The 24226-nt window shown below is 42.7% G+C and overlaps 1 long non-coding RNA gene across 1 annotated transcript in view; it reads right to left on the bottom strand.

The window, feature by feature from the left end:
* Positions 1 to 24226, bottom strand: part of LOC138852363 (uncharacterized) — a 98127-nt gene that overhangs the window by 6001 nt on the left and 67900 nt on the right. Inside the window, exon 2 of the long non-coding RNA XR_011391693.1 lies at positions 19034 to 19093. This is a non-coding gene — a long non-coding RNA (uncharacterized lncRNA). The remainder of the gene's footprint in view (positions 1 to 19033; positions 19094 to 24226) is intronic.

The following is a 24226-nucleotide window of genomic DNA, read 5'->3' as shown; positions in this document are numbered from 1 at the left end:
ACCTCATACTCCTTTTGACCTTCAACCCTTCTTCTCTGTATTATACTGAGGAAACCACTGGTTGACTAAACGCTTCCACAATAAAGATACCCAAGTGTTACACAGATGTCTAATTCATCATACATTTTTGGCACAGCTATGGCACCTCAGGCATCTGGAATTTTACCTAAACTTTGATTCTCCAAAGAACACTTAAGTGTTTGTGCTAACGGTACTTAGCATTTATTTATAAAAACGTAATTTCATGAATCAGGCCCCAGCGCTGTCTGTATGAGCATGTTGTCTGCTGCTTTTTTTTTCGAAATCAGAAGAATGTGCTAATATTACTTATATAAATAGCAGGGCGGGCAGAGCCTGTGAAAAAATTATCTGGGTTTCCATCTCTCACGGTGTTAATGTGATCGCTGAACACTGATTCATACTCTTTCAGAATTTCGCTCATTTCTTTTCTCTTCATTGGTATATTAACGCTTGTTCATCATCGGTCAATACTGGAAGAGATTTTTAAACTGAAGCTTTAAAACGAGAAAAAAGTATTTAGGTTTCTTGTCACGGAGTATACTTACATGTTTAACCAATATTAGTACCTGATGTCTACCTGTTCCGGGGGTCTTTCCACACCCTCCTCTCTCCTCTTGGTTGATGACCTGCCCAGACTATTTGTGCTAGCTGCAGGCAGGCCAGCGTAGACACCACAGTCTGGATGGTTAGCAACGGCTTGAAAAAATGTGCCAGATTCCTTCTGGAAGGCAGAGGTCTATTCACAAATTTCCTTATATGATGGATGGGTGTTGAAAAGCTTGCATCAACATGCACAACACACACACACACACACACACACACACACACACACACACACACACACACACACACACACACACACACACACACACTGCGTGCAACGGTTTGCAACAAGACTAGTCCCCGAGTTATGGGGTATGTCCTACGAGAAGAGGTTGAGAGAAATCGACGTGACGACAATGAAGAACAGGAGAGAGAGGGGAAACATAACGACATATAATATACTGAGAGGAATTGACAAGGTGGATAGGGACAGGATATTTCAGAGATGTGACACAGCAACAAGAAGTTTGAAGATTCAGATGAGTCACAGGGATGTTAGAAAGTATTTCTTCAGCCAAACAGTTGTCAGGAAGTGGAACCATCTGGAGTGTGATACAGTGGAGGCAGGATCCACACACAGCTTTCAGAAGAGATACGACAAAGCTCATGAAGGAGAGAGCGGACCTAGTAGCGACCAGCAAAGAGGCGAGGCCAGGAGCTACGAATCGACCCTTGCAACAACAAAAAGGTAAGCACACTGGGAAGAAGAGGATTATTATGAGGTCGGGTGCATTGTGTGTGTTGGAGGAAAGTGATATAATGTTTAAGTCAGGTATATGGGCGTGGTCCGTGGATGTGTGGGAGGGGCTCTTAGTGTTAATAATGTGCAAGTATGTTTTGTGGATACTGCTGCTGCATCCACCTACCGTAATTGTCTCAGTGGTCAATGGGGGAGGGGGGTGTGAGTTGAACTCTAGCTCTTGAAACCTGCCTTTGTGTCAGTGAGAGGGAGTTAAGCTCCTATCTCATATAGTCTTTGCCTATAAACTGTCTAAATAATGAGAGACATGCGCAACATTTGGGTATCGTTATTGACGATATGAAGTGTCTAAATAGTTGACAAGCTGAGGCTCAGGGAACATCTTTGTGGCAAACTTCTGAACCTTCTCAAGTTTCTTTGTATGCTTGATGAGACGAGACATTCATGCTAGCGCCGCGTATTTCGGTAATAATTTTATACATAAAAATATTCAGATATGAATATCTGTTTAGAGTCCTAAAGACTATTCTTATATCTGCCAGCTTTGCTTATATCGCCAAAGTTTTAACGTTTATATGAGCCTCAGGTGAAATGTTTAGGTCTGATGCCCATCTCGAGGTAGTTTTCTTTTTCTGATTCTATTAAGCTGGCTCTCTGATGGTATGTTTTTGGCTTCCTACCTCCTGATAACTTTGTATTTGCTGGGGTAATGAGCAACCACTTGTACCATCATTACAGTAGCTTGTTCAAGTTTTTCTGTAACATGTTGCAGTTCTCTGCTCTCTCTCTTCATTTTCGTGGGTTTGCTTTACACGAGACCATTAAATACTGAAGCTTTATTTCATTCATCACGAGTACAACTCACCTTTTTGTACTCTACCAGCTGTGGTTGCTGAGGCTGAGTCTCAGCTCCTGTCGCTGCGTCTCAAACTGGCCTCTACTGAGTTCTCTCTCTCTCCTTGTTTCGTAAGTGCTATTATACCCAGGTGTTCTACATGTGTCCTATTCATTATATGGAAGGTGGTTGCAGGTCTAGTCTCAAGTCTACATTTGACTACAACTCACTGGAGTGAGAAAGATGGATGAATGTGCAAAATAAACCCAATGAAAAGCAGGGACGCTATGCTACAACATCCTTAGTAGAAAACTATTCGTTTTCCTTCGAACAGATATAAAAAATATTGCCGGAACAAGTTCGGTGTCCTCCTTCAGAGGACACTGAACCACTACTTTGAAGTGCCAGATCAACCAGGCTGTGATGGCAACGGAGGTCAGCCAGCAGGCAGCCAACAAAAACCTAGTTAAACAGACAATCAGCAGAAAAGCCTGGCGGCAGGCCGGGTTGCGAGTATCAAAAATTCTTGAAACTAGCCACAGGTATATCACAGATGCGCATTATATATATATATATATATATATATATATATATATATATATATATATATATATATATATATATATATGTCGTGCCGAATAGGCAGAACTTACGATCTTGGCTTAAAAAGCAACGCTCATCTTGCTATATAGGACAAGCGAAAATTTGTGTATGTAATAAATTCGCCAAAATCATTCTGAACCTAACGAAAAAAAATATATTTCACTGTGTTTGTTTAGTATTAAATTATTGTAAGCAAATCTAAAATATATTTAGTTGGGTTAGGCTAAAATAAATTGTTTTTGTTATAATAAGGTTAGGTAAGTTTTCTAAGATTCTTTTGGAGCAAAATTATAAATTTTTATATTAACATTAATTAAAAAATATATCTTTAAACGTATAAGAGAAAATCTTAGAAAGGACTTAATTTTAAACGAGTTCTTGCTAATTGACCAGTTTTACATATTCGGCACGACATATATATATATGTGTGTGTGTGTGTGTGTGTGTACTCACCTAGTTGTACTCGCCTAGTTGAGGTTGCGGGGGTCGAGTCCGAGCTCCTGGCCCCGCCTCTTCACTGATCGCTACTAGGTCACTCTCCCTGAACCGTGAGCTTTATCATACCTCTGCTTAAAGCTATGTATGGATCCTGCCTCCACTACATCGCTTCCCAAACTATTCCACTTATTGACTATTCTTTGGCTGAAGAAATACTTCCTAACATCCCTGTGATTCATCTGTGTCTTCAACTTCCAACTGTGTCCCCTTGTTACTGTGTCCAATCTCTGGAACATCCTGTCTTTGTCCACCTTGTCAATTCCTCTCAGTATTTTGTATGTCGTTATCATGTCCCCCCTATCTCTCCTGTCCTCCAGTGTCGTCAGGTTGATTTCCCTTAACCTCTCCTCGTAGGACATACCTCTTAGCTCTGGGACTAGTCTTGTTGCAAACCTTTGCACTTTCTCTAGTTTCTTTACGTGCTTGGCTAGGTGTGGGTTCCAAACTGGTGCCGCATACTCCAATATGGGCCTAACGTACACGGTGTACAGGGTCCTGAACGATTCCTTATTAAGATGTCGGAATGCTGTTCTGAGGTTTGCTAGGCGCCCATATGCTGCAGCAGTTATTTGATTGATGTGCGCTTCAGGAGATGTGCCTGGTGTAATACTCACCCCAAGATCTTTTTCCTTGAGTGAGGTTTGTAGTCTCTGGCCCCCTAGACTGTACTCCGTGTGCGGTCTTCTTTGCCCTTCCCCAATCTTCATGACTTTGCACTTGGTGGGATTGAACTCCAGGAGCCAATTGCTGGACCAGGTCTGCAGCCTGTCCAGATCCCTTTGTAGTTCTGCCTGGTCTTCGATCGAGTGAATTCTTCTCATCAACTTCACGTCATCTGCAAACAGGGACACCTCAGAGTCTATTCCTTCCGTCATGTCGTTCACAAATACCAGAAACAGCACTGGTCCTAGGACTGACCCCTGCGGGACCCCGCTGGTCACAGGTGCCCACTCTGACACCTCGCCACGTACCATGACTCGCTGCTGTCTTCCTGACAAGTATTCCCTGATCCATTGTAGTGCCTTCCCTGTTATCCCTGCTTGGTCCTCCAGTTTTTGCACCAATCTCTTGTGTGGAACTGTGTCAAACGCCTTCTTGCAGTCCAAGAATATGCATGTGTGTGTGTGTGTGTGTGTGTGTGTGTGTGTGTGTGTGTGTGTGTACACTCGCCTAATTGTACTCACCTAATTGTGGTTGCAGGGGTCGAGACTCGGCTCCTGGCCCCGCCTCTTCACTGATCGCTACTAGGTCCTCTCCCTCTCTGCTTCCTGAGCTTTGTCATACCTCTTCTTAAAACTATGTATGGTTCCTGCCTCCACTACTTCACTTGCTAGGCTATTCCACTTCCTGACGACTCTATGACTGAAGAAATACTTCCTAACGTCCCTGTGACTCGTCTGAGTCTTCAGCTTCTAGTTGTGACCCCTTGTTTCTGTGTACCCTCTCTGGAACATCCTATCTCTGTCCACCTTGTCTATTCCCCGCAGTATCTTGTATGTCGTTATCATGTCTCCCCTGATCCTGCACCATAAAGGTAATGCTAATGGTCCTAATCCAATCCAATTGTATCCAACTACTAGCGAACCGTGGGAAAGAGCTGCGCTAGATTTGTTAACTAATTTCCAATGTTCTCTCCAGGGCAACAAACATCTGCGTAATATGGTAGACCATTTCACCAGATATTGTGAGTTAGTTCCTATTGCAGATAAGACTGCAGAGACAGTAGCTAAAGCGTTTAAAGAACGCATTATCTGCAGGCATACCACCCCTAAGTCCCTAGTGACAGATAATGGAGGTGAATTTTGTAATGAGATTCTTGAAAATTTGTGTACCTTGTACAAGATCTCTAAATCTACCATTGTTCCTCATCATCCTGCCAGCAATGGGTTAGCGAAACGAAACAATAAGAAAGTACTTGATGTCTTGGGAGCCACTATCAATCTCAACAGTGAAACTTGGGATGAAGTTATACCTGATGTGCAGTGTGCCATAAATTCTGCTTACAATGTTTCTATAGGTGACACTCCACATTATGCATTGTACGGTGTAGATAAACGCTTGCCTTATGAGTTGCTATATTCTAATCCAAAACCAAATTACAACCCTGATGATTTCATAGCAACTCGTACCAGCTTAGCTCAAAGCGACTTTAGAAGAATCCGTGAAACACTTCATAAATCAACAGCAGAATTTACTAGAGTCGCAAACACTCGAGCAAAGCCGTCCAAAATCAAAGTAGGTTTGAGAGTTATGCAGACTAACTTTAACAAAACGTCTGCAATGCCTAAGCTTGATCGAAAGTTTGTTGGTCCTTATCGAGTAGTTGAACATATCACTGGCAATAAGTATAAGGTTAGAGAAATTAGTACTGGTCGGTATAAAGAATCGCATTTAGATCATATGAAGTTAGTAAGTTTCAACCCAGACTAATGTGACAGACTCTGACAATCCTCCTGATCCTGTACTCTCTACCTCTGAGACTCAGTCAGACGATCAACCTGAATGTCGTTATTCCCTACGTACACGACAGGTATTGAGAAATCCTCAAGTATCATTTGTAACTACCAATTCAGATTTGCCTCAAATACAGCATGAGTTAGCCAGTGCAACAGAGTTTGATCCTCCCAGAGATGACACCCATTCTGCATATATCAATCTCACCCTAGCAGAGTTGGGGTTAAATGTAAATAACCTGTATAGATGAATAATTACAGTATCAACTTACCAGTATTCAAGAATTTTTTTTTGTGTTCACGTTCTCTCCGAATTCTGAGATTTAACAGTCTAGATTTGAGTGCATCGAATCTGCCTTTCTGTTAAACACTTCTTTCTTTGTATATATTTCCTCCTCAGAATCCGTAGATCACATGAATACAGATCGATCGATCAAATTTTTTTTATCATTTCTATTGTGTAATCCCAATGTTGAGTCTCATTCGATGAGTTGTGCTATATCATACCTTGTAATGCATTACAGTTTCATTACAGTAAGTTTCATTATAGTCAATTACGTAAGCTTCCATTCCAATATTCTCCTTATGTTATAATGTTCAATTGTTGTGTACTTTGACAATGTATAGAATCAGCCCAAGCCGTACACCTGCCGTCTCTAGTTTGTATTAGCTGTATGTCGGGACGACATACGTTAGCGTCGCCGAGCTCTCAGTAGTACCAGTTACGTAACTGGTACTACTGAGATTGTGTGTGTGTGTGTGTGTGTGTGTGTGTGTGTGTGTGTGTGTGTGTGTGTGTGTGTGTGTGTGTGTGTGTCTGTGTGTGTGTGTCTGTGTGTGTGTGTCTGTGTGTGTGTGTGTGTGTGTGTGTGTGTCTGTGTGTGTGTGTGTGTGTGTGTGTGTCTGTGTGTGTGTGTCTGTGTGTGTGTGTCTGTGTGTGTCTGTGTGTGTGTGTCTGTGTGTGTGTGTGTGTGTGTGTGTCTGTGTGTGTCTGTGTCTGTGTGTGTGTGTGTGTGTGTGTGTGTGTGTGTGTGTGTGTGTGTGTGTGTGTGTGTGTGTGTGTGTGTGTGTGTGTGTACTCACCTATTTGTACTCACCTATTTGTGGTTGCAGGGGTCGAGTCCTAGCTCCTGGCCCCGCCTCTTCACCGGTTGCTACTAGACCCTCTCTCTCCCCGCTCCATGAGCTTTATCAAACCTCGTCTTAAAACTGTGTATGGTTCCTGCCTCCACTACGTCATTTTCTAGGCTATTCCACTGCCTTACAACTCTATGACTGAAGAAATACTTCCTACTATCTCTCTGACTCATTTGTGTCTTCAACTTCCAATTGTGGCCTCTTGTTTGTGTGTCCCCTCCCTGGAACATCCTGTCCTTGTCCACCTTGTCTATTCCACGCAGTATTTTATATGTCGTTATCATGTCTCCCCTGACCCTCCTGTCCTCCAGTGTCGTCAGGCCGATTTCCCTTAATCTTTCTTCATAGGACATTCCCCTTAGCTCTGGAACTAACCTTGTTGCAAACCTTTGTACTTTCTCTAGTTTCTTGACGTGCTTTATCAAGTGCGGGTTCCAAACAGGTGCTGCATACTCCAGTATGGGCCTGACATACACGGTGTACAGTGTCTTGAATGATTCCTTACTAAGGTGTCGGAATGCTGTTCTCAGGTTTGCCAGGCGCCCATATGCTGCAGCAGTTATCTGATTGATGTGTGCTTCCGGAGACATGCTCGGTGTTAAACTCACCCCAAGATCTTTCTCCTTGAGTGAGGTTTGCAGTCTTTGGCCACCTAGCCTATACTCTGTCTGTGGTCTTCTGTGCCCTTCCCCTATCTTCATGACTTTGCATTTGGCAGGATTAAATTCGAGAAGCCATTTGCTGGACCAGGTGTCCAGTCTGTCCAGGTCTCTTTGAAGTCCTGCCTGGTCCTCATCAGATTTAATTCTCCTCATTAACTTCACATCATCTGCAAACAGGGACACTTCTGAGTCTAACCCTTCCGTCATGTCGTTCACATATACCAAAAATAGCACTGGTCCTAGGACCGACCCCTGTGTGTGTGTGTGTGTGTGTGTGTGTGTGTGTGTGTGTGTGTGTGTGTGTGTGTGTGTGTGTGTGTCTGTGTGTGTGTGTGTGTGTCTGTGTGTCTGTGTGTGTGTGTGTGTGTGTGTGTGTGTGTGTGTGTGTGTGTGTGTGTGTGTGTGTGTGTGTGTCTGTGTCTGTGTGTGTCTGTGTGTGTGTGTGTGTGTGTGTGTGTGTGTGTGTGTGTGTGTGTGTGTGTGTGTGTGTGTGTGTGTGTCTGTGTGTGTGTGTGTGTGTGTGTGTGTGTGTGTGTCTGTGTGTGTGTGTCTGTGTGTGTGTGTCTGTGTGTGTGTGTGTCTGTGTGTGTGTGTGTGTGTGTGTGTGTGTGTGTGTGTGTGTGTGTGTGTGTGTGTGTGTGTGTGTGTGTGTGTGTGTACTCACCTAGTTGTACTCACCTAGTTGAGGTTGCGGGGGTCGAGTCCGAGCTCCTGGCCCCGCCTCTTCACTGATCGCTACTAGGTCACTCTCCCTGAGCCGTGAGCTTTATCATACCTCTGCTTCAAGCTATGTATGGATCCTGCCTCCACTACATCGCTTCCCAAACTATTCCACTTACTGACTACTCTGTGGCTGAAGAAATACTTCCTAACATCCCTGTGATTCATCTGTGTCTTCAGCTTCCAACTGTGTCCCCTTGTTACTGTGTGTGTGTGTGTGTGTGTGTGTGTGTGTGTGTGTGTGTGTGTGTGTGTGTGTGTGTGTGTGTGTGTGTGTGTGTGTGTGTGTGTGTGTGTCGTGCCGAATAGGTAAAACTTGCAATTTTGGCTTAAATAGCAACACTCTTTTTGCCAAATATGCAATACTTTCACAAAAATCATTCTCAACCTAACAAAAAAATATATTTCATTGTGTTTGTTTATTATTAAATTATTGTAAATTTATCTAAAATATATTTAGCTGGATTAGACTAAATTCTCCATTTGATAACTCTCCTCTCCTATTTTTAACTGACAAATCCATTTGTTCTCTAGGCTTCCTTAACTTGTTAATCTCACTCCAAAACTTTTTCTTATTTTCAACAAAATTTGTTGATAACATCTCACCCACTCTCTCATTTGCTCTCTTTTTACATTGCTTCACCACTCTCTTAACCTCTCTCTTTTTCTCCATATACTCTTCCCTCCTTGCATCACTTCTACTTTGTAAAAACTTCTCATATGCTAACTTTTTCTCCCTTACTACTCTCTTTACATCATCATTCCACCAATCGCTCCTCTTCCCTCCCGCACCCACTTTCCTGTAACCACAAACTTCTGCTGAACACTCTAACACTACATTTTTAAACCTACCCCATACCTCTTCGACTCCATTGCCTATGCTCTCATTAGCCCATCTATCCTCCAATAGCTGTTTATATCTTACCCTCTAGCTCTCAAATGGAGAGTTAGAGGTATTGGGAAGATGGAGGGAATGTTTCGAGGAATTGTTAAATGTTGATGAAGATAGGGAAGCTGTGATTTCGTGTATAGGGCAAGGAGGAATAACATCTTGTAGGAGTGAGGAAGAGCCAGTTGTGAGTGTGGGGGGTTAGTTCGTGAGGCAGTAGGTAAAATGAAAGGGGGTAAGGCAGCCGGGATTGATGGGATAAAGATAGAAATGTTAAAAGCAGGTGGGGATATAGTTTTGGAGTGGTTGGTGCAATTATTTAATAAATGTATGGAAGAAGGTAAGGTACCTAGGGATTGGCAGAGAGCATGCATAGTGACTTTGTATAAAGGCAAATGGGACAAAAGAGAGTGCAAAAATTATAGGGGGATAAGTTTGTTGAGTATACCTGGTAAAGTGTATGGTAGAGTTATTATTGAAAGAATTAAGAGTAAGACGGAGAATAGGATAGCAGATGAACAAGGAGGCTTTAGGAAAGGTAGGGGGTGTGTGGACCAGGTGTTTACAGTGAAACACATAAGTGAACAGTATTTAGATAAGGCTAAAGAGGTCTTTGTGGCATTTATGGATTTGGAAAAGGCGTATGACAGGGTGGATAGGGGGGCAATGTGGCAGATGTTGCAGGTGTATGGTGTAGGAGGTAGGTTACTGAAAGCAGTGAAGAGTTTTTATGTGGATAGTGAGGCTCAAGTTAGAGTCTGTAGGAAAGAGGGAAATTATTTCCCAGTAAAAGTAGGCCTTAGACAAGGATGTGTGATGTCACCGTGGTTGTTTAATATATTTATAGATGGGGTTGTAAGAGAAGTAAATGCGAGGGTCTTGGCAAGAGGTGTGGAGTTAAAAGATAAAGAATCACACATAAAGTGGGAGTTGTCACAGTTGCTCTTTGCTGATGACACTTTGCTCTTGGGAGATTCTGAAGAGAAGTTGCAGAGATTGGTGGATGAATTTGGTAGGGTATGCAAAAGAAGAAAATTAAAAGTGAATACAGGAAAGAGTAAGGTTATGAGGATAAAAAGATTAGGTGATGAAAGATTGGATATCAGATTGGAGGGAGAGAGTATGGAGGAGGTGAATGTACTCAGATATTTGGGAGTGGATGTGTCAGATGAGGTGAATCATAGAATTGATGAGGGGAAAAGGGTGAGTGGTGCACTTAGGAGTCTGTGGAGACAAAGAACTTTGTCCTTGGAGGCAAAGAGGGGAATGTATGAGAGTATAGTTTTACCAATGCTCTTATATGGGTGTGAACCATGGGTGATGAATGTTGCAGCGAGGCGAAGGCTGGAGGCAGTGGAGATGTCATGTCTGAGGGCAATGTGTGGTGTGAATATAATGCAGAGAATTCGTAGTTTGGAAGTTAGGAGGAGGTGCGGGATTACCAAAACTGTTGTCCAGAGGGCTGAGGAAGGGTTGCTGAGGTGGTTCGGACATGTAGAGAGAATGGAGCGAAATAGAATGACTTCAAGAGTGTATCAGTCTGTAGTGGAAGGAAGGCGGGGTAGGGATCGGCCTAGGAAAGGTTGGAGGGAGGGGGTAAAGGTTTTGTGTGCGAGGGGCTTGGACTTCCAGCAGGCATGCGTGAGCGTGTTTGATAGGAGTGAATGGAGACAAATGGTTTTTAATACTTGACGTGCTGTTGGAGTGTGAGCAAAGTAACATTTATGAAGGGGTTCAGGGAAACCGGCAGGCCGGACTTGAGTCCTGGAGATGGGAAGTACAGTGCCTGCACTCTGAAGGAGGGGTGTTAATGTTGCAGTTTAAAAACTGTAGTGTAAAGCACCCTTTTGGCAAGACAGTGATGGAGTGAATGATGGTGAAAGTTTTTCTTTTTCGGGTCACCCTGCCTTGGTGGGAATCGGCCAGTGTGATAATAAATAATAAAAAAATAGACTAAATTAAATTGCGCTTGTTATACTAAGGTTAGATAAGTTTTCTAAGATTCCTTTGGAACAAAATTATTAATTTTTACATTAACATAAATGAAAAAATATATCTCTAAACATATGAAATTTTTTTTAGGAAGGACTTAAAATTTTAAACGAGTTCTTGCTAACTAACCAATTTTACCTATTCGGCACGACATTATATATATATATATATGTATGTCGTGCCGAATAGGCAGAACTTACCATCTTGGCTTAAACAGCAACGCTCATTTTGCCATATAGGACAAGTGAAACTTTGTGTATGCAATAATTTCGCCAAAATCATTTTGAACCTAACGAAAAAAAATATATTTGATTGTGTTTGCTTAGTACTAAATTATTGTAAACATATTTAAAATATATTTAGTTGGGTTAGGCTAAAATAAATTGCTCTTGTTATGATAAGGTTAGGTAGGTTTTCTAAGATTCTTTTGGTGCAAAATTAAATTTTTTTACATTAACATCAATGAAAAAAATGTATCTTTAAACGTATAAGAGAAAATTTCAGAAAGGACTTAATTTTAAATGAGTTCTTGCTAATTGACCAGTTTTACATATTCGGCACGACATATATATATATATATATATATATATATATATATATATATATATATATATATATATCCCCTCGTTGTACAAGGTTGCTTTACAAGGATGTTTCTCAATTCTTGCACTTCAGAGCTGACCCTTCCAGCCCCTTATCTCTACACCACATCTACTTTCCTTTGTTCCCCTACCGTCCTCTTACCGTCTGTCCTCGTTTACTTCATGCATTCCTTCCCACCTGTACGCCCTCCTTCACTCCGATCCTTGGAGAGGTCACCCGGGTCACAGCGGAAAGCCATAATTGGACAGTTCCTGTGTCTTCAGCAATGGACGTCCGCTTGGCCCCGCCCACCATCCACGTCCTTCAGAACATATGAAGCAGCCACTACCAACACACCAAAAATATTCTTTATGTAAAACGCTAAACCCGTGTGTGTCATTCAAGTGAAGAGGGGGTATGGAGGCTGGAGCCTCCATCCGCGTTACTTAACTCTTCACTCTAGTTACTCTTCCCTGGAATATAGTTCTATAATCCTCCCATTGTGTCTCTAAATTTGTATTCACAAAGCCACGGGATGGCGAAACGTCTACAAATAAAGACACCCTCATGTTTCACTTGCATAAAATTCTTCAAAACCTGATTACCTCCCACTGCCCTGGCGCTCAACGATCCTTACAAGGTTACACGTTACCTAAGCTCACTGATTACGGATAGTCCAACCTGTCCTGAGCTAAATGTACGGTCTTACCTGTCCTAAGTTAAGTGTACTTGGGGAATCTAGAACCTGTACGTTACGTACAATCACTTCCAGGGGTCACCGCCCCCTGCGGCCCAGTCCCAGACCATAACTCCAGGTTGTTGGCCTCGTCGATCCGACTGTTGGTGTCCGCCGCCCACAGTTCAACGTATGCACCACAACCCGGTTGATCAAGAACTGACATGGACTTATAAGAGGGAGATTGTTGGTAATTATTCTTATGCAGGGTGAGAGAACACTGCAGAGTCGTGCAAGGAGTATTATACTGTGTAACATGGCCTGCTCTGTGAGCTCTGAGTAGCTTTTTAGTGCTTTGGAATTAGAGCTCAGATTGGTGACTAAAGATGTCTTGCTTCTTAAGGAAGTTGAAAATGTATTTCGATAAATGTAACAATGAGTGTGAATGTTTGAGGATTGTGACGTGAAACACCTTAACACTTACGGAGGAGATGATAGCAGTAATAAATGACAAGTGGTTCTGTAGTAAAGGGGAAAGGATTAGGTTCAGGAAGGCAAAGGATGCAGTCTGTGTCTCCTAGTCTCAGCAACCACAACCAGGTGAGGTGAAGCCAGTTGTGACTCCTGGCCTCAACAACCACAATTGAGGTGGAGCCAGTTGTGACTCCTGGCCCCAGCAACCACAATTAAGCGAGGTGAAGCCAGTTGTAATTCCTGGCCTCAGCAACCACAATCAAGCGAGGTGAAGCCAGTTGTAATTCCTGGCCCCAGCAACCACAATTAAGCGAGGTGAAGCCAGTTGTAATTCCTGGCCTCAGCAACCACAATCAAGCGAGGTGAAGCCAGTTGTAATTCCTGGCCTCAGCAACCACAACTAGGCGAGTGTCCCCCAACTACCTCACTCGTGCAACACAGGTGAGGCAGGTACCACTACCTATACCCCAGCCGTCCCCGAGCCCTAACACATTCTCCCTTTTTACCCTTATCCATATAACCCCCAACTCCACCCATCCCAGCCCACACACCCACCCATGAAACCATCCCACCATCTACCAGGAACTTTACCATCATGTTGCTGATAATGAGTTGAACGTATTTACCCAAAATCGATGGTAAGCTAATGAGAGGGTAGTTGATTACCATGGCTATCACCCTTCTTCAGTCAAGTGTTTGAGCACTACCTGCACACTTTTCCGGAGGTCACTGTTCCCGCGGCCCGGTCCAAAACCAGACCTCCCAATTACTGGCCTGTTGAGTCAGGTGGCAACTGCACGCAGTCCAGCATGTGCACCACAGCCCAGCTAATCAGGAACTGATTTGGTTAACTTAACATAGACAATTTTTTGTGCAATTCTACTTATGCACGAAGGGAAACTTGTTGAAGTCTTTGCCCCCTTACACTTATTGAGTTCTTTCTTAGCTTACAATGCCTCTTCCTAAGAATTTCCTAAACATTACTGTTGGTGAGTATGGTATCTGCTGGAAACGTTACACCTGGAAACGTTACACCAGCCAGTGGCTTCATTAGTCCAATGCAGAGAAAGGTGGATGAGGAGTTGAAGTAATCAGTCCCTCAGCCTGTAGGCGATGTGTTCAGTTCATTGCTCTTGGACTGAACACATCGAATCCAGGCTGAGGGATTGATTACCTCAACTCCTCATCTTCCACCTCTACTGGACTGAAGAAGCCACTGACTGGCGTAACGTTTCCAGAAAAAAGATACCCAAGTGTTCCACCAGTGTCTCCTTTATCAACTTGTGGGTTTTCTAGACCGTTTATTCATGCTATCAGCTGTCTAAGAGTCTTATGGGAACACTGTCCAAGAGTCTTATGGGAACACTGTCCAAGAGTCTTATGGGAACACTGTCCAAGAGTCTTATGGGAACACTGTCCAAGAGTCTTATGGGAACACTGTCCAAGAGTCTTAGGGGAACACTGTCCAAGAGTCTTATGGGAACACTGTCCAAGAGTCTTATGGGAACACTGTCCAAGAGTCTTATGGGAACACTGTCCAAGAGTCTTATGGGAACACTGTCCAAGAGTCTTATGGGAACACTGTCCAAGAGTCTTATGGGAACACTGTCCAAGAGTCTTATGGGAACACTGTCCAAGAGTCTTATGGGAACACTGTCCAAGAGTCTTATGGGAACACTGTCCAAGAGTCTTATGGGAACACTGTCCAAGAGTCTTATGGGAACACTGTCCAAGAGTCTTATGGGAACACTGTCCAAGAGTCTTATGGGAACACTGTCCAAGAGTCTTATGGGAACACTGTCCAAGAGTCTTATGGGAACACTGTCCAAGAGTCTTATGGGAACACTGTCCAAGAGTCTTATGGGAACACTGTCCAAGAGTCTTATGGGAACACTGTCCAAGAGTCTTATGGGAACACTGTCCAAGAGTCTTATGGGAACACTGTCCAAGAGTCTTATGGGAACACTGTCCAAGAGTCTTATGGGAACACTGTCCAAGAGTCTTATGGGAACACTGTCCAAGAGTCTTATGGGAACACTGTCCAAGAGTCTTATGGGAACACTGTCCAAGAGTCTTATGGGAACACTGTCCAAGAGTCTTATGGGAACACTGTCCAAGAGTCTTATGGGAACACTGTCCAAGAGTCTTATGGGAACACTGTCCAAGAGTCTTATGGGAACACTGTCCAAGAGTCTTATGGGAACACTGTCCAAGAGTCTTATGGGAACACTGTCCAAGAGTCTTATGGGAACACTGTCCAAGAGTCTTATGGGAACACTGTCCAAGAGTCTTATGGGAACACTGTCCAAGAGTCTTATGGGAACACTGTCCAAGAGTCTTATGGGAACACTGTCCAAGAGTCTTATGGGAACACTGTCCAAGAGTCTTATGGGAACACTGTCCAAGAGTCTTATGGGAACACTGTCCAAGAGTCTTATGGGAACACTGTCCAAGAGTCTTATGGGAACACTGTCCAAGAGTCTTATGGGAACACTGTCCAAGAGTCTTATGGGAACACTGTCCAAGAGTCTTATGGGAACACTGTCCAAGAGTCTTATGGGAACACTGTCCAAGAGTCTTATGGGAACACTGTCCAAGAGTCTTATGGGAACACTGTCCAAGAGTCTTATGGGAACACTGTCCAAGAGTCTTATGGGAACACTGTGTCTTATGGGAACACTGTCCAAGAGTCTTATGGGAACACTGTCCAAGAGTCTTATGGGAACACTGTCCAAGAGTCTTATGGGAACACTGTCCAAGAGTCTTATGGGAACACTGTCCAAGAGTCTTATGGGAACACTGTCCAAGAGTCTTATGGGAACACTGTCCAAGAGTCTTATGGGAACACTGTCCAAGAGTCTTATGGGAACACTGTCCAAGAGTCTTATGGGAACACTGTCCAAGAGTCTTATGGGAACACTGTCCAAGAGTCTTATGGGAACACTGTCCAAGAGTCTTATGGGAACACTGTCCAAGAGTCTTATGGGAACACTGTCCAAGAGTCTTATGGGAACACTGTCCAAGAGTCTTATGGGAACACTGTCCAAGAGTCTTATGGGAACACTGTCCAAGAGTCTTATGGGAACACTGTCCAAGAGTCTTATGGGAACACTGTCCAAGAGTCTCATGGGAACACTGTCCAAGAGTCTTATGGGAACACTGTCCAAGGATCACTAGCAGAGATCCTCGGTTCTCCAGTATTTCTTAATGTTTACATTCTCTGATATTTTAAATTGTCAACCTTTTGATTTCCTTAATGTTTAGCGTCAGTTTTTAAGGTACAAATACAGCGGCTGAAGGTTTGTGTTGCTGACAACTGTGTTGAATATTGCTGTCATGTGTGCTGTTGACACTGTGTTGAATATTGCTGTCATGTGTGCTGTTGACACTGTGTTGAGTATTGCTGTCATGTGTGCTGCTGACACTGTGTTGAGTATTGCTGTCATGTGTGTTGCTGATGGCTGTGTTGAGTATTGCTGTCATGTGTGTTGCTGATAGCTGTGTTGAGTATTGCTGTCATGTGTGTTGCTGATAGCTGTGTTGAGTATTGCTGTCATGTGTGTTGCTGATAGCTGTGTTGAGTATTGCTGTCATGTGTGTTGCTGATAGCTGTGTTGAGTATTGCTGTCATGTGTGTTACTGACAACTGTGTTGAGTATTGCTATCATATGTGTTGCTGACAACTATGTTGAGCATTGCTGTATGTGTGTGTGTTGCTGACACTGTGTTGAGTATTGCTGTCATGTGTTGCTGACATTGTGTTGAGTATTGCTGTCATGTGTGTTGCTGACACTGTTGAGTATTGTTGTCATGCGTGTTGCTGACACTGTTGAGTATTGTCATGCGTGTTGCTGACACTGTTGAGTATTGTCATGCGTGTTGCTGACACTGTGCTGAGTACTGCTGTCATGTGTGTTGCTGACACTGTTGAGTATTGCTGTCATGCGTGTTGCTGACACTGTTGAGTATTGCTGCCATGCGTGTTGCTGACAGTCACCGCCGCAAGCTAAAAATCCCATCACTTTTTTCACCTTTTTCTTCCTCCTGACATTTTACAAGTTCTTTGCTGACGCCTGGAATTCTTTCTATATAAATTCTCTTTTATCGGTGTTTTCCTTCCATTTTTTGTTCAATGGACAACCGTATTTGTGCTAAAACGAACCCACACGGACGAAAAAATACAGTATATTTCGGCCCCAATTTAAGGCCCTCTTCAGCAGACCAAATTCTGTCTCTGTCTGTCTCTATCTCTCTCGCTCACACACACACACACGGGCCAGGAGCTGTAAATCGACCCCTACAATAACATACAGTTGAGTACACACACTAAACAGGCCAAGTGTCTTACTAACAAGTGCCTCTGACTAATAACACACAGTAACTAAGACACACTTCACTCCCAGCTCGATAGGGAAGTGGGATGCATTGGATGTGTAAGTGGTAGAGGTAAATTCCATGCAGAGTTTCAAGAGCAGGTATGACATTGGCTCAGGAGGCCAGGAAGCAGTCATGGTGGAAAGTTTAGCACGCACCGGGAAACAACTACTGTATATGGAAGATAATAAGTATACCGGTACTGGTAACAAGTACCAGGTATTACGGAAACTGGTACTGTTAACAAGTATCAAGGAAACTGGTACTGTTATCAAGTATCAGGTATCAAGGAAACTGGTACTGCTAACAAGTATCAAGTATCAAGGAAACTGGTACTGTTATCAAGTATCAGGTATCAAGGAAACTGGTACTGTTAACAAGTATCAAGTATCAAGGAAACTGGTACTCTTATCAAGTATCAGGTATCAAGGAAACCGGTACTGGTAACAAGTATCAGGTATCAAGGAAACTGGTACTAGTAACAAGTACAAGAAAACTGGTACTGGTAACAAGTACAAGAAAACCGGTACTGGTAACAAGTACAAGGTAACAAGAAAACTAGTACTGGTAACAAGTAAACTGATACTAATAAAAAGTACCAGGTAACAAGAAAACTGGTACTGTTATCAAGTAAACTGGTACCGGTAACAAGTATTAGGTATCAAGGAAACTGGTATTGGTAACAAGGAAACTGGTACTGGTAACAAGTATCAGTTAACAAGGAAACATGTACTGGTAACAGGTATCAGGATAACCCTGGCACCGAAAACCGGTACCAGGGTAGCTGGTACTGGTAACAGGTACCGGAGTAACTGGTACTGGCAACAGGTACCGGAGCAACTGGTACTGGCAACAGGTACCGGAGTAACTGGTACTGGCAACAGGTACCGGAGCAACTGGTACTGGCAACAGGTACCGGAGCAACTGGTACTGGCAACAGGTACCGGAGTAACTGGTACTGGCAACAGGTACCGGAGTAACTGGTACTGGCAACAGGTACCGGAGTAACTGGTACTGGCAACAGGTACCGGAGTAACTGGTACTGGCAACAGGTACCGGAGTAACTGGTACTGGCAACAGGTACTGGAGTAACTGGTACTGGCAACAGGTACCGGAGTAACTGGTACTGGCAACAGGTACCGGAGTAACTGGTACTGGCAACAGGTACCGGAGTAACTGGTACTGGCGACAGGTACCGGAGTAACTGGTACTGGCAACAGGTACCGGAGTAACTGGTACTGGCAACAGGTACCGGAGTAACTGGTACTGGCAACAGGTACCGGAGTAACTGGTACTGGCAACAGGTACCGGAGTAACTGGTACTGGCAACAGGTACCGGAGTAACTGGTACTGGCAACAGGTACCGGAGTAACTGGTACTGGCAACAGGTACCGGAGTAACTGGTACTGGCAACAGGTACCGGAGTAACTGGTACTGGCAACAGGTACCGGAGTAACTGGTACTGGCAACAGGTACCGGAGTAACTGGTACTGGCAACAGGTACCGGAGTAACTGGTACTGGCAACAGGTACCGGAGTAACTGGTACTGGCAACAGGTACCGGAGTAACTGGTACTGGCAACAGGTACCGGAGTAACTGGTACTGGCAACAGGTACCGGAGTAACTGGTACTGGCAACAGGTACCGGAGTAACTGGTACTGGCAACAGGTACCGGAGTAACTGGTACTGGCAACAGGTACCGGAGTAACTGGTACTGGCAACAGGTACCGGAGTAACTGGTACTGGCAACAGGTACCGGAGTAACTGGTACTGGCAACAGGTACCGGAGTAACTGGTACTGGCGAGTCACTCACCGGGTAGCAAGCACTGTCTTTCATCTCCGAGCAAGAAGGGCATCACCGTCGCCAGCCAGCCTGCAATACAAAAAAAAAATATTAATTATCAGCAGGTAAATTTACACCTGACGTCACAAGACGTCACAAGGACAAAGGCGTCACAAAGACAAAGGTAGCCACCACGGGTCCCTGACGTCACACACGTGGCCAGGGCACTTAACGTCACCAACAGGAAAGCTTACAGACGTCACAAGGACACAGGTACCCACCACGGATCTCTGACGTCACACACGTGGCCAGGGCACGTGACGTCATTACCAGGAAAACTTGTACCCAAGTCACAAGAAGTCACAAGGATATTTGCATCAAGTTTCCCTTTTCTATGACAATATTTTACTAACTTTTTGAAATGTTACCTGGAGGTTATTCCGGGGGTCAACGCCCCCGCGGCCCGGTCCATGACCAGGTAATTATGTTAAATTTATATTAGAATCTATATAATTAGGCACATTAAGTCAAATTTATGCGTTATTAACGCACGCCAAAAGAATATAAATCATCAACACGTATCACCGACGTCACAAGGAACGTCAGACGGATATACATCAAAACGTGTCACAGACTTCACAAGAACGTCATATGGACATCAACACGTGTCACCGTCACAAAGAACGTCATATGGACATTAACACGTATCACCGACGTCACAAGGAACGTCATATGGACACACATCAACAACACGGATCTCTGAGCAAATGTTCCACTGAGTGTGGAGGGATCAGCATCACATGACTAAGATCAGCATCACATGACTAAGATCAGCATCACATGACTAAGATCAGCATTACATGACTAAGATCAGCATCACATGACCAAGATCAGCATCACATGACCAAGATCAGCATCACATGACCAAGATCAGCATCACATGACCAAGATCAGCATCACATGACCAAGATCAGCATCACATGACCAAGATCAGCATCACATGACCAAGATCAGCATCACATGACCAAGATCAGCATCACATGACCAAGATCAGCATCACATGACCAAGATCAGCATCACATGACCAAGATCAGCATCACATGACCAAGATCAGCATCACATGACCAAGATCAGCATCACATGACCAAGATCAGCATCACATGACCAAGATCAGCATCACATGACCAAGATCAGCATCACATGACTAAGATCAGCATCACATGACTAAGATCAGCATCACATGAACAAGATCAGCATCACATGACCAAGATCAGCATCACATGACTAAGATCAGCATCACATGAACAAGATCAGCATCACATGACTAAGATCAGCATCACATGACCAAGAACAGCATCACATGACCAAGAACAGCATCACATGACTAAGATCAGCATCACATGACCAAGATCAGCATCACATGAACAAGATCAGCATCACATGACCAAGATCAGCATCACATGACCAAGAACAGCATCACATGACCAAGAACAGCATCACATGACTAAGATCAGCATCACAATACACTTTCCCATTTCTCCTGACGAACAAAAATGGCCTCTACCTCCCTTCAGCTTGTTCAAACTCACCACAATGCTATTTATCATCTGTGACTCTTTTAATTCATTGATTATTTATGTTAGGCTGGTAGCGCATTCGGCTCACAACCGAAAGACGCTGATTCGATTTCCAGCCATGTGAAGACACACGAGCTTCTCTACCGGGCAGTAAATAGGTACCTGGGTACTAGTCCACAACTGAGAGTGGCATCCTGGAAAATGGGGGATAGTACATCTTGGTTAGGAAAGGTTTTAGAATGAGCTAAGGTTGGCTAACAGCTCTTGACCCTGTAAATTAAAAGGTGTAAAAGAAATGCAATTTTTTTGACAAATCTACCTAAGCTCTCATTAGGGCCCAGAGACAGCCGAGTCTCCTACTTACAAACTACTTCTTTCGTAGCTTGTATCTTTAAACTTTTAACTTTAAAATAGGTTACTAAAATATGAATAAGCATAGTAAGGTGAAAGTGTAATCTGCCAAGCATGGGCCAGTAAGCCTACTGTAGTGCTCCTCAATTCTTAGTATTTTCGTATACGCAAGATTTTCTCACCCTCTACAACAAGCGCCTAGATTGTTAACTTTCCACAGTGAAAACTAATACAAGATAATCAATTTTACAATAGGATTTCAGAGGCCCAGACTTCTTCCATAACGGAGTTCCTTACATACATGCGACCAGTTTCCTTCAGTCTTCTCTAGAACACAGCTCGTACAAGTCAGGGACCTCGTGAATAATATATTCCTGTTTCTAGTTGTTGTAAATTGCTTGAAGCATTTTCCAATTACTTTCTAATATTCTTCTCACTCAGAATTTCCCATTTTTTCTGAACAAATGTCTTAATACGACACAATTATATACTATTTTAGGAAAATCATAAATGACTTATTCTACCTCTTCTCAAGGAATGTCGTTGGGTCAAAGCCGAGCTTTAATAACGTGTTTATCCTTCACTTAAGTACTTGATCGTTGAAGGCCACAATAATATTGACAACCCTATCACAGGTATGTCTGCAGGCTCTCCAGCGCTTACCTCATTATATATAATATATATAATATATATATATATATATTATATATATATATATATATATATATATATATATATATTATATATATATATATATATATATATATATATATATATATATATATATATATATATATATATATATATATATATATATATATATATATATATATATAATATATATATATATATATATATATATATATATATATATATATATATAATATATATATATATAATATATATATATATATATATATATATATATATATATATATATATATATATATATATATATATATATATATATATATATATATAAAATGTCGTGCCGAATAGGTAAAATTTGCTATTTTGGTTTAAATAGCAACGCTCTTCTTGCCGAATAAGGCAAACAAAAATTTGTGTATGCATTAATTTCGCAAAAAATCATTATGAACCTAACGAAAAAAATTATATATTTTATTTGTTTATTAAATTATTGCAAACTTATCTAAAACATATTTCGTTGGATTAGGCTAAATTAAACTGCGCTTATTATAATACGGTTAGGCAAGTTTTCTAAGCTTCTTTTGGTACAAGATTATTCATTTTTACATTAACATAGACGAAAAAAAATTTATCTTTAAACATGGGTTCGAATCCTCAGCTAGTCGCAGTGTTGTTATTGATTAAATATCACTTGTTCGTGGTTACAATATATATATATATATATATATATATATATATATATATATATATATATATATATATATATATATATATATATATATATATATATATCATTACCAACAGTGTGTGATTTAATGCGTCAAGTAAAATGTAATAATAGTGTTAGTTACAAGTATTTACGATTTTCTTGAAGGACTGACACGGCTTCAAGCGACGTGTTATATTGTTATATCTACTCACACAGACTAATGTTGGTGAGAAATTGCCAATTAAAAAAACCTGTAGTTGATGCAACAACAGAAGCGCCTTCAGACATTACTTAAGACAGAATTGTTAGGGTCATTGTAGCTTCGTAGTCAAGTAGTTAAGAGGGTGGGGGTCAAGCTAGACCTAGGGATTATTATTATTATAATAATCAAAAAGAAGCGCTAAGTAGACCTAGGGAATCCCGTCCATTCCTTTAAAAAATATTACAACGAAGCAGTTATTTCTTTCCAATTACATTTCTATTAAATTCTGCAAAGATTCTGTCACCGACAAACAACTCGCAATATTAAATTTTCATTGGCATTAACTTCACGTTTAGCCACATGATTATGAGGAGTCATCGTCTTCCCTTCCCCTCCCCCAAGCCGGTTCCCATGCCAGGCCTCTTGGCTGATAGCCTGACCAATCAAGCTGTTGGTGCTAGCAACTGGCAGTCCAACACTGGTGTCACAGCCAGGGTGGTGACTGACATGATGTCTAACCCATCTCAGTAATTCTTTATTCTTTACGTATTTAACACATTTGATATATTCCAGAAGATAGCCGCCTCTAGCCTTAGTCAATGAAAGTACAGGAGGTCCTTGACTTACAAGCGAGTTGCGTGCCTAGCTTCTCGACTTACAAACGTTCTGCTTTTCTAGCTGTTCGATCTGTAGAGAAAAAGATCAGAAAGGCTGTTTATGTCTCTTACATGTTCATTCTACAGCTCTCGGAAGCTGTAAAACATTGATTCTTAAATCCATTTTTAAGTGCGGAGCTGTGTAAGTTGTAGGGGTGTAAGTGCGGAGCTGTGCAAGTTGTAGGGGTGTAAGTGCGGAGCTGTGTAAGTTGTAGGGGTGTAAGTGCGGAGCTGTGTAAGTTGTAGGGGTGTAAGTGCGGAGCTGTGTAAGTTGTAGGGGTGTAAGTGCGGAGCTGTGTAAGTTGTAGGGGTGTAAGTGCGGAGCTGTGTAAGTTGTAGGGGTGTAAGTGCGGAGCTGTGCAAGTTGTAGGGGTGTAAGTGCGGAGCTGTGTAAGTTGTAGGGGTGTAAGTGCGGAGCTGTGCAAGTTGTAGGGGTGTAAGTGCGGAGCTGTGTAAGTTGTAGGGGTGTAAGTGCGGAGCTGTGCAAGTTGTAGGGGTGTAATTGCGGAGCTGTGTAAGTTGTAGGGGTGTAATTGCGGAGCTGTGTAAGTTGTAGGGGTGTAAGTGCGGAGCTGTGCAAGTTGTAGGGGTGTAATTGCGGAGCTGTGTAAGTTGTAGGGGTGTAAGTGCGGAGCTGAGTAAGTTGTAGGGGTGTAAGTGCGGAGCTGAGTAAGTTGTAGGGGTGTAATTGCGGAGCTGTGCGGAGCTGTGTAAGTAGGGGTGTAAGTGCGGAGTGTAAGTTGTAGGGGTGTAAGTGCGGAGCAAGTTGTAGGGGTGTAAGTGCGGAGCTGTGTAAGTTGTAGGGGTGTAAGTGCGGAGCTGTGTAAGTTGTAGGGGTGTAAGTGCGGAGCTGTGTAAAGTGCGGAGCTGTGCAAGTTGTAGGGGTGTAAGTGCGGAGCTGTAATTGCGGAGCTGTGTAAGTTGTAGGGGTGTAAGTTGTAGGGGTGTAAGTTGTAGGAGCTGTGTAAGGTAGGGGTGTAATTGCGTAGCTGTGTAAGTTGTAGGGGTGTAAGTGCGGAGCTGTGTAAGGCTGAGTAAGTTGTAGGGGTGTAAGTGCGGAGCTGAGTAAGTTGTAGG

This window comes from Cherax quadricarinatus, chromosome 7, assembly GCF_038502225.1.
Source record: "Cherax quadricarinatus isolate ZL_2023a chromosome 7, ASM3850222v1, whole genome shotgun sequence".
NCBI lineage: Eukaryota > Metazoa > Arthropoda > Malacostraca > Decapoda > Parastacidae > Cherax > Cherax quadricarinatus.
The sequence above is the reverse complement of the archived record's forward strand: the minus strand, read 5'-3'. Positions and strand labels throughout refer to the sequence as shown.